Source organism: Primulina huaijiensis, chromosome 5 (assembly GCF_012295235.1).
Source record: "Primulina huaijiensis isolate GDHJ02 chromosome 5, ASM1229523v2, whole genome shotgun sequence".
NCBI lineage: Eukaryota > Viridiplantae > Streptophyta > Magnoliopsida > Lamiales > Gesneriaceae > Primulina > Primulina huaijiensis.
Genome location: NC_133310.1, coordinates 7,107,614 through 7,119,628, shown reverse-complemented (window position 1 = coordinate 7,119,628; position 12,015 = coordinate 7,107,614).

Here is a 12,015-nt window from a genome sequence, read left to right as displayed (position 1 = left end):
TTTTATCAAATGTTGCGACTCTCGATTTGATCGTTCGTTCTAATTCCCTCGAAATGGCTCCAAAAATATGAACACGGAATGAGGAATATAATGAAATTAAAGGGAGAATCCATAAACAACATCAACATTCATTATGCTGTTATAAATTCGAACAAAGCTTTTACATGAAACGTGGATGGACATACTAAAAATCTATAGAAGAAGATAGATGGAAATAGAAGTAAACAACAGACAAATGACAGAAATTCTGCAGAGAGTTGCTATGGATTTTTTGTGTTGATTTGTCGGGGGGTTCTCTGATTATTCTTTATGTTTTTTGTCACACTCCACGGAGAAGTTTCAACCATATTCCACGATCAGTCACGTTGGGTCGTGGCTCAACTCCTCACATCGTGGTCCTCAACTGATACCTCTTAGGCTTGTTCATTGGGCCTACTCACACTCTGCAGGTTTTTTAAAATTATTGGGCTTTTAGGATTTGGGCTAAACAATTGCCCCCCGTAGCCAATTTGGCCCATGGGCCAATTTGGCTATATTAATAATTCTAATGTATTAACCCATTTATAAGTTTGGCTCAAGTGCTAATACGATATATAGGATGGGGCAGGGGAGAGAAAAAAACAAGAAAGAAAAGAGAAAGGAAAAAAAAAAAGTGTGTTTGCTCCCACACTTCTTCCCTGTCTTCTTACCCCAAAAATCCTCAAACTCTTCACTGTTTTCACAACCGATCCTCCTTCGCATCAAGCCACACTTTCTAAGGTAGGCATATTTCTCCATTTTTCTCAATCCTCCATCACAAAACATTGTAGAATATGTCACATCTTCAAGTTGCACTCAAGGTATTTGTGAATATGTTTGATTGAGTTTTTGATGAGCAACACCTTGCAACACCCACGACATGATATCTTAAATAATCTGCTTTCAATGTTTTCAACTTTTCAGGATTCAAGCCTCACTTGTTCGGAGACGTTGATTCAAGTGGGAGATTTCAAAGCACAGAAAGAAAGGTTGGACAGTATGCTCTCTGAAAGAAAGGTTATCCTAACAACTCTCCAATAGAAGAATGCGAACTTTGACTCCAAGGAAGAGCTGGTAAAGAAATTGGAGGCCGAAATTGCTCAGCATAAAACCGACATGATGGCCCTTCTGCATGACAATCAAGCCTTGAAAGTTTCCTCCGATAAGCTCAAGGCCAATATTCAGCACTTGGGTGATGATCTGGTGCAACAAAGCATGCTTATCAGCAGTGGGAGCATACCTTGCAAACAGCTGAGAAGACTCGGGCAGAGTGCCTATCCAAGTGGGAAAAATTACGTCGTCTTAACCTTTCTTGAGCGCTCATGCATCACCATTAACATTTCATTTTGGTATTTTGTTCGATGTTCGGACCACTCTCTGGTAGATCTTTTGATTGGTTGTATTTCTTTGCCATGATTTGGCGTAATGTTGAATTTTGGATGTTGGATAATGCCTGAAAATCGAACTTTGTTGATGGAATTATGTTATATCTGTTGCTTGGGTTTTTCCACATATGTTTACACATATTTGTATTTCAGGGATGTCACGATTACAGGGGAAACTCTGCCCCGGATTTCTGTAAAATAAATTAACAACAACGGCTAAATAGCCTGTTTTCTTCAATATTATCACAACATGCTATTGCCATTGCTCATTATCACTCATACTTTCCAAACACCATCAAAGTATCAAAATATGTAATAAACGTACTCTTCACGTCATCAATTCGGCTATCAAGACAACACATTATTCTCTTAAAAACACATCAGCTGCAAAGGATTCCATGAGCAAATTTTCTTTTTATTTATTCACAGATGCTCCACCAACTATTTGCAAACAAGTTCAGCAAAGAATGGCTTAAAAGCGTATTCCTCACATATTTACATAAATTTCTTATAGGCCAATATGACAAAATTAACCAAAGGGGCCATCCAGCCTACTTTGCACAATACTTCTCATCTATTCCAGCTTTATGAAACATATGTCTCCGGTTGTCGATCTTTCATCAGAGCCGGAGCTAAGATTAAATCCTCTATTTGTAACTATTCTTCCTCGCTACTTCCACATTCCTCCTCAAATATTACTTCGTTCACCAGCTGCTGCATTTTAGCTTTCCATTCAGAAGTTGCAGCCACTTCCATCTCTTCTTTAGTGAACTTAATCATCGACCTCCTCGATAATAGGCCGAACTATGGGTCTAGGGGAGACCATGGCGGTGGGTTTGAGAATTTTTTCAACTGCTTCTCCCACTTTTTTAGTATCCATGTTGACTGCTCCTTACTGTCCATTCACCTTGTAGTCACGAATTCTAATAGGACCGAAGACTCCATCATAATATCTAGCCTCTACTGCGTTGGAATTAGATTGATACGGCTGCGAATCAGCCTGTACCACTTCCACCTCATCCCTTTTCCACATCAACAGTAACTGGTGCATGGATGATGGTACACAGTGGTTGGTGTGAATCCAATCTCTCTCTAACAAAGTATGGAAGCTGGCACTGAAATTGACCACAAAAAAGGCTGACAGCGAGGATCGGGATCCTACAGTAACATTCGCTGGCAATACTCCCAAAATTTTTGTAGATTCCCCGGTAAAAGCTGCTATAGAGACTTCGGTAGGGATCAAGTCTTCCACATTCTTTCCCAACTTCTGAAGGATTCTATGTGGCAAAATATTCACAGCAGACCCATTATCTATCAGCACTCTAGACAACGGCTTTCCATTTACGTGTGCTACAATGTAGAGTGGTTTGATATTTTTAGTCATCTCACTGGTAGGTCGCTTCATCAACACTCTTTTCTCTTCGTCCACAAAAACACCAACACAATTATTCAAAATGTCGGCCTGAATGGATTCCGTAACACTTTTGTTTCCAGTGGATACATCAGACTCAAACACCCTTTTGCGCTTAAATTCTTCTGGCAGCATTAACGACCCAGTGGTACACTCAAATGAAACGACAATCTGCCCCACCTTGAAAGTAGCCCTCTTGACTGGTTCACTGTCTTCCTCAGATAACAAGTCATCGTCTTCTTCCTCATTATCTTCAGTAGCCTTCCACCAAATTTTTTCTTTTCTTTGAATGACTCCTCCATCTTAGATCTACGCTCAGCAGCTTTTTCTCTCAACAAACGTCGTTTTTGGGTCTTAGAAAGAGGTTTTGGGAACTTTGGATGTTCTACCCGCTTCCATACGCCATTGGGGATTGTTCTGGGAGGAACAATAAAACGAGGTTTCCTTTCATATTTTCTATCAAAGCCTAGAGGTGCTGGCCTCTGGATTATCTTCTGGACCAACTGTGGGTCATTTCTTATCTCGCCATTCACCGACCAAGAACGTGGGCTCCTTCTGAGGTATTGGTTCTCCGGCCTTTTGGCCATGGATTCCCTGTCATACCTCATATTCCTCCCAGTATAACGCAGACCACCCCCACTGTAATAGCGGTCTTTTCCATGAGCAGCTTCTGTCTTCTTCTCTTTAACCTCAAATATCATTTTTCGAGGCACCCAACACTTCTTTATGGTAAGTCTTGGTTTAACAGACATGTCGCCACTCCCATTCCTTCTTTTCTCATTGATTAAAAAACGCAAGTCAGTACTGCTCATGTTCACATTGGCTACCGGGGGAAATGAATCTTCATCCACTATCATTGCTTCTTTTTTCTCGGGAAATTTCAAGACTCCCTTGTTGATTCTTTCCTGCAAGACATTTTTGAAAGCCCAACAAGCATTAGTATTATGGTTGAAGGAATTGTGATACTTACAGTAGTCTCTTCCTTTCACCTCCTCTCTAGTGAGCAGCTTGTGATCTGGGAGAAATGTTATAAACTTTTCCTTCACTAAATGATCGAAAATCTCTCCCGTATTTGATGCATCGAAAGTATATGGTGTTTGCACTGGAGGAATGTTTTTCTTGGAGAGTTCTTCACTCTTGCGTTTCAAGAAAGGGATAGTGCGTGATCTGGAATTTGCTACTTCTGCCAATGCAACTTCCTCCACTTCCTGAAAATAAGTGCCCACTGTAGACTTTCTTTTAGGACTCTCTTCCCGCAACAATTCCTCATACTCTGATACTTTGGCAGCGAGTTCATAAAAATCGCGGAATTTCATCCCTTGGAATTTCTTTCTAAGCTCAAAATTGAGCCTTCGTTGTGCCATCTTCACATATTCTGATTCGGGGAGGAAAACTCGGCATCTGCTTCTCACCTTATTGAATTTACAAATGAAATCATTAGCAGATTCCCCCGGTTTTTGGACCACCCTTGACAATTCCGCTATAATGATCTCAGGCACTGTTCGGAAGAATTGTGTATGGAATTGACGTTCCATATCATGCCAAGTCATAATAGAGTTTCAAGGTAGCGTCGCATACCACGTGAAAGCAGTGCTAGTCAAAGAATTTGGGAACAGACGTAGCTTTTAATTGGAAAAATTCTCCAGATTTGCTAATTCCCCACACTGGACTGTGAACATTGCTACATGTTCCACACTTGACTGACCGTCTTCCCCAGAGTATAAAGTGAAGTCTGGAATGCGATATCCTCGGGGATAAGGATTGTCACGATCAACAATATCAGGATACGGTTTATGGAATTCTGGTCGGTTGATTGGCCTCACTCTTGGGCCATACAACTCTTGAATAACATCACGTACCATCTCAAAATCCAACACTGGAGTTTGTCGTAACTGGTGAGGAGAATAGATTGCCCCCCAAGTGTTATTCCCCGAACCTGGCATTGAATATCCACGCATTCCTCCATCGCCATACATCCCTGGATGTAAGTTAGGAGACGTCACAGAGAACATATTCCTAGCCACTTGTTTACTGTTACTGCAATTTTGGAATTTTAACCTCAATTCCTCATCCTTTTTGTGCGGAGGAGTGTACCTTCCTTCCCTGGCAGATTCAGGAATCAGTGCTTCTCCCAAGCGGCGATTTTCACCTGCTTGAGGAATCCCTGATCCTTGGCCTTGATCTTTCAGCAGTTTAACGCCGGTTTCTTGAAAGTTCTCATTTTTTGGGGTAACAGCCTCTTCTTTTGCAGACTTCCTCCATTCCTTCACTTCTGCCACAAATTCCATCATAATAGTAGCGAAAGCTTGGGTCATTTCTCGAGGTCATTGCGGATATTCTTTTCCATGTTCAACATGAAGTTGGTTGAAGGTCCATCGCCACCAGAAACGACAACTCCTTCCTTCATAGTCTCCTCTTCGAACTGGTGTACGAGTCTCTCAACAGTCCTTCCATGTGCATCAGTTTCCTGAAAATCTTCTTGTGAGAGATGACTTTTCCTCTGTGATGGAGGAATTCCTTCACTCTTCTCAGTACGTTTTGGAGGCATTGGATCCCACCGGACGTGCCAATTTGTTTATCACGAAAATTGCGGGCGTGCCAGGCACGTGTTCGTGCCAAAATTGTAGAATAACCTGACTTCTTTATCAAACGTTGCGACTCTCGATTTGATCGTTCGTTCTAATTCCCTCGAAATGGCTCCAAAAATATGAACACGGAATGAGGAATATAATGAAATTAAAGGGAGAATCCATAAACAACATCAACATTCATTATGCTGTTATAAATTCGAACAAAGCTTTTACATGAAACGTGGATGGACATACTAAAAATCTATAGAAGAAGATAGCTGGAAATAGAAGTAAACAACAGACAAATGAGAGAAACTCTGCAGAGAGTTGCTATGGATTTTTTGTGTTGATTTGTCGGGGGGTTATCTGATTATTCCTTCTTCTTTTTGTCACACTCCACGGAGAAGTTTCAACCATATTCCACGATCAGTCACGTTGGGTCGTGGCTCAACACCTCACATCGTGGTCCTCAACTGATACCTCTTGGGCTTGTTCATTGGGCCTACTCACAGTCTGCAGGTTTTTTACAATTATTGGGCTTGTAGGATTTGGGCTAAACACTTCCGTACAAGGTTGAGAGAAATTTTAACTAGGTTATAATTATTGAGACTTGAGTCAATAGATTGATAAGGAGTTATGTTCTAAGATTCTATATTGGTTTTAAGTTTTGAGATAGTAATCGTGATAATTTTAAGAAAGAATAAAATAATTATGGATACACATATATTCAGTGCCGATTTTATTCAGTGCACTCTGGGAATTGATTGGTTGGACAAGATTCATGTAATGGTAGATTGTCGGGGTAAGAATGCCAAACTTCAATCCAAGAATAAATCGTATTTCATGGCAAGGATAGGAAAAAATAGATCATTCCTTTCTGCTTCTCAGACCTAGAAAGCCATGGAGTATGGCGAAAAAGTCTAACTAACAATGATCAGCGAGGTAAATGACAAATTATTCTAAAGATAGAGGATATTCCAGTATTCGAGAATTTCCGGACGTCTTCCCTGAAGAAATGTCTGGCACAGTTCCTGATCGTGAAGTGGAGTTGAGATCAACCTCATCCCAAGGGCGACACCGATCTCAAAGGCATCATACCGGATGGCCCCAGCAGAGCTAAAAGAGCTAAAGGACCAACTCCAAGAGTTGTTGGATAAAAATCAGATCCGACCCAGTGCATCTCCGTGGGGAGCCCCTGTACTATTTGTGAAAAAGAAAGACGGGAGTATGATGTTATGTATCAACTATAGAGAGTTGAACAAGATCACGATTAAGAATAAATATCCACTCCCGAGAATATATTACCTTTTCGACCAATTGAAAGGAGCCAAGGTCTTTTCAAAACTCGATCTGAGGTCAGTATACCATCAACTGAAGGTCAAAGCAGAAGATATTCCCGAAACAGCCTTCAGGACAAAGTACGGACATTACGAGTTTACAATAATACCGTTTGGACTGACCAACGATCCAGCAGCATTCATGGACCTCATAAATAGAGTCTTTAAACCATACCTCGATAGATTTGTGGTAGTATTCATAGATGACATCCATGTGTACTCCCAAAGTAAGGAAGATCACGAGGAAAATCTTCGCCTCACTCTAGAGACACTCAGAGAAAAAAAAAATGTATGTCAAATTTAAGAAATGTGAATTTTGGCTAACAAGCGTCGCCTTCTTGGCTCACATAATATCTGAACTAGGTGTTTCAGTAGACCCCAAGAAAGTATAGGCAATTGTGGACTGGCCTCGTCCAAAGACCGTAACTGAGATTCGAATCTTTTTGGGTTTAGCTGGTTACTATAGGAAATTTGTTGAAGGATTTTCTTCAATAGTTATACCACTCACTAAACTCAGACAGAAAAACTCCAGATTCATTTGAAACGAAGAATGCGAGAACAGTTTCCAGATTCTTAAAAAGAAACTCGCATCTACACCAGTACTAGTACTCCCCAAAGATGGCAAGAACTTCACAATATATAGTGATGCATAAAAGGGAGGATGGGGGTGTGTTCTTATGCAGAAAGGTCAGGTAATTGCCTATGCATCAAGACAATTAAAACCTTATGAGCAAAATTACCCAATTCATGATCTTGAGTTAGCAGCCATCGTATTTGCACTAAAGATATGGAGACATTATCTATATGGTGCTAAATGTGAGATATTCACCGATCATCAAAGCCTCAAATAATTATTTACTCAAAAAGAATTAAACATGAGGCAGAAACGGTGGATTGAACTCTTGAAGCATTATGATCTAATAATCAACTATCATCCGGGTAAAGCCAACAAGGTAGCAGATGCCTTCAGCCGAAGAGACGTAGGAAAAGTAAATTTATCGCCTCTTTCAGCTTAACCATGCCTTCAAGAAACCATCAAGCTAAAGCAAAATCTCGATCCTTTCATAAGAAAGATTATGGAACAACTTCAAGAAGAAAAGTCCAAGAATTTCAAATTGATGAGAGAGGTGTCCTATGGATGAAAAGACGCTTATGTGTACCAGTCCTCGATGAGGTTCAACGAGAAGTAATGTCTGAGGTACACAAGTCAAAATTATCAGTTCATCTTGGAAGCACCAAAATGTACCGAGACTTGAAAAAGAATGACTGGTGGAATGGAATGAAAAAGGATGTAGCTGACTTTGTCGCTTAAATGCCAAATCTGTCAACAGGTCAAAACCGAACATCAGCGACCTGGAGGACTCCTGCAACCGCTAGAGATCCCAACATGGAAGTGGGAGAACATTTCCATGGACTTTGTGGTAGGATTACCAAAGTCAAGACAAAATCATGATGGGATCTTGGTTATCATCGATCGACTGACCAAATCGGCACACTTTTTACCGGTGCGAATGAACTACAACCTAGATAAACTAGCTACCTTGTACATGGACAACATAGTAAGATTACACGGAATTCCATCAAGTATAATATCTGATAGGGATCCAAGATTTGTGTCTCGATTTTGGAAAAGTTTCCAAGAAGCCATGGGAACCAAAGTCACCCTCAGCACAGCCTATCACCCGCAAACAGATGGCCAAACCGAAAGAACAATTCAAATCTTAGAGGACATGTTAAGGGCGTGTGCTCTAGATTTCAAAGGAAATTGGAGTGAGTATCTACCTCTAATAGAGTTCGCTTACAATAACAGCTACCACAATAGCATAGAAATGGCCCCTTATGAAGCGCTCTACGGTAAAAAATGTAGATTCCCGCTATATTGGGACGAAATCAGGGAAAAAGCTATCATCGGACTAGAACTGGTTCAGGCCACGGTTGAAAAAGTAGCCATTATCAGGAAGAAACTCAAAGCAACACATAATCGACAAAAGAGCTGGCCTGACTTGAAGAGAAGACCGTTGGAGTTTGAAGTCGGAGAGAAGAACTATGTCAAGGTTTCACCTATGAAGGGAGTGGTCCGCTTCAGCAAATTGGGAAAATGGAACCCAAGATACGTTGGACCCTTCGAAATTCTGGAAAGAATCGGAACCCTAGCTTATCGGCTAGCCTTGCCACCTGACATGTCAAGAATCCATAACGTCTTCCACGTTTCACAAATAAGAAGATACATTCCCGACTCGAGTCATATTCTCGAGGTTGCACCACTGCTACTCGACGGTAACCTGAATGAATAATTGAAATATGAAGAATTCCTTATCCGTATAGTGGACACCAAAGAACAAGTGCTACGTCACCGCACTATCCCGTACGTAAAAATACAACGGTCAAATTATAATGAACGGGAATCAACATGGGAGCTAAAAGAGAAGATGCGCACCCTTTATCCGTACCTTTTCAAAGAACAAGCTAATTCAAGTTTCGAGAACGAAACTTTAAACAAGGAGGGAAGGATGTGAAGACCCAAAATTTTACTATGCAAAGAGACAAAGTACCAAGTTGATTTTTGCTTTGAATTGAAGATGAATTATGGCATGGAAAAGAATAAATTACATGCAACCTTTGGTATGGAGGGAGAATGCCTAAAGTCACAATGGTGATTGATGCCATTAACCATGCAACCTTTGGTATGGAGGAGGAAGGCTTAAAGTCACATTGGTGCTTATAAATAATGGTAAAATAATGAGTGAAATCACACCAAAACAACATCAAAAGTTTTCTCCAAAAGTTGCAATTTTCGAATACCAAAAATTATGCCCGATTTCAGAAAGTTTTGCTCATCGTTTTACACATCCAAATCCAATCTCCACCGTTCAAAATATACCTACACGTGTTTGGAGTAACATATCCAAAATTCAAATCGATCCAATGGTTCAATTAGGCGCAAACATTTTTGCAAAGTGACTGATTTTTCAGTGTCAAACTCTAACTTGTTCATTCCAAGATTTTTGGAACAATCTTTCAAGTAAGTGGGTTTATATGTTTTAAAGATTATGTATGTTTTAAAATTCGATCGTTTACTGCATAATGTGAATAAGTGTGGATTTCGAAAATCACTAAGTTACTTCAAATCGTTTCATTTCGTTCCGTCTGTTTGTTCGTTTATGCGTCTCCGTTTCGTTCTATGTTGGTGTCATTCTGTTCGAACCAATTTGTCTTCGAATGATAAGTTATTTGTTTGAATCTGATAATGATGCATCGGAAAAGCATGTGAGGGAAAAGGCCTTAAAGGGAGCTTGTCTATGAGAGAAGGCCCCAGAGAGAGCCCATTTACATGAGAAGGTCCCAGAGGGAGCCCAAGATCAAGGATAGCCTATGATCATTATAATCTGTTTGTCTGATAAGTTCTGTTCTGAAATGTTCTGATTCGAAGTTCAGATTGTTCTAAATCTTATTTCTGTTCATCCAACTCTGAAGCTCTGATTTGTTCAATGATTAACTTTTGTTCATCCAACTCTGATATACTATGCTATGTAAAAAAAGAAGGTTTTAAAAGTTTTATGTATCAAATATTTTCTGGTATTCGATCGGCCCCACTTGCTGATTGTTTCCTAAAACGCTCACCCCCTTTACGTCTCTTTCCATATGAGAATGAAGAACAGGTAGAACAAATGGAGCATGAGCAGTTCTGAGGCTGGTAAAGAATTAGAAGGAAGGATGGAGCATGAGCAGTTCTGAGGCTGATTTTTTCCTAAAATACAGTGCTGATTGTTTCCTAAAACGCTCACCCTATTTATGTCTTTCTCATTAATGTTTATACTTTTCGCTTCCGCAACCTCTATATTTTTCCTTTCATGTAAAGACAATGGAATTTTATGAAATAGACTGGTATTTGGCTATTTGCTACGAGGCTTATTGTTATTTGATTAACAATGCCGAATGTCACCAACGCCTCGGTCTCGGGGCGTGACATAGATGATCTCCTATTTAGAATCTCCTGTAATACTCTACCTTTGGGCACATGAATCATTAAAAGATAACTTATCATCACCACATATTGTTGGTTTTGCATACTTGGATATTCTAGGAATGAGCAGATGCAAGTTACAAGTACTCAACTCAATATTTATAACTTAGTTTTATCATTGAACCAAAGTTTCGAGAGCTCCAATTCTCAATATTGGGTCACCGCTGTAAACATTTTATTTTGTGGGTTTTAGGCTCATTCCTCTTAACAACTTGTACATTTGATCTCGATTTATTCATTTAATAAACAGATTCACTAGGTTTTCCTATGACTTCACATATTCAATAGAAATAACATCATTTAAGATCAATTGTCATATGGTATTATATATTAGATGAATATGTACTCTTCATATGGCATATTTACAATCTCAGTGAATCATAATAGAAGACATAGGTTTATTCGAACATGGAATATCTTTCAAGAAATTTCTAAGCCACTTGGCCTCTTCTGCAGCTTTGTCTAAAACAATAAACTCGGACTCCATAGTGGATCGAGCTATACACGTTTGTTTAGAATATGTCCATAACACTGCTCCTCCACCTATTTGAAATACATATTCGGTAGTGGACTCAGAGTCTTTTGTGTCAGATATCTAGTTTGCATTGCACTATCCTTTTAATACAGTTGGATATTTAGTATAAAATAACTCGTATGTCATTGTGTATTTTAAATATCTAAACAATCTTGTTAATGCCTTCCAGTGATCCTAACTAGGATTACTTTTGAACCTACTTAGTTTACTTACTGAATATTCAAGGTTTGGATGCGTACAGTTAGTCAAATCCATTATACTACCAATTATCCTTGCATATTCTAGCTGAGAAACTGGTCTCCGCGATTTTTTCCAAAAGGGAGATGTGGCTTATAAATAGGAAGATGAGGAGATAACGGTCCAAAGATATTCCTATTAGGTTGGATTTTTTGTTGTTCTTTCGCTCTGCCCGCTGAGTGGCATACCGAAAACAGAAAGAAGAAAAATCTTTATTCGGATTCTGGATGCCCAATTACATAGGTGTACTTGCAAGAAGACTGTCTAAGGCATTAAATCTTTTAAGAACATTTTCAATATACTAAGTTTGTGAATGGACAATTCTCTCATATGTTCTTGAGATTTTTATTCCAAGTAGTATAACACACAACCTTTTATCTTTCATATCAAAATGCTTTTTCAACATTTTCTTTGTATTCACGATTAAGTCATGATTACTTCTCGTAATTAACATGTCATCAACAAAAAGACAAACAATTACGTAATTATTAATTGTGC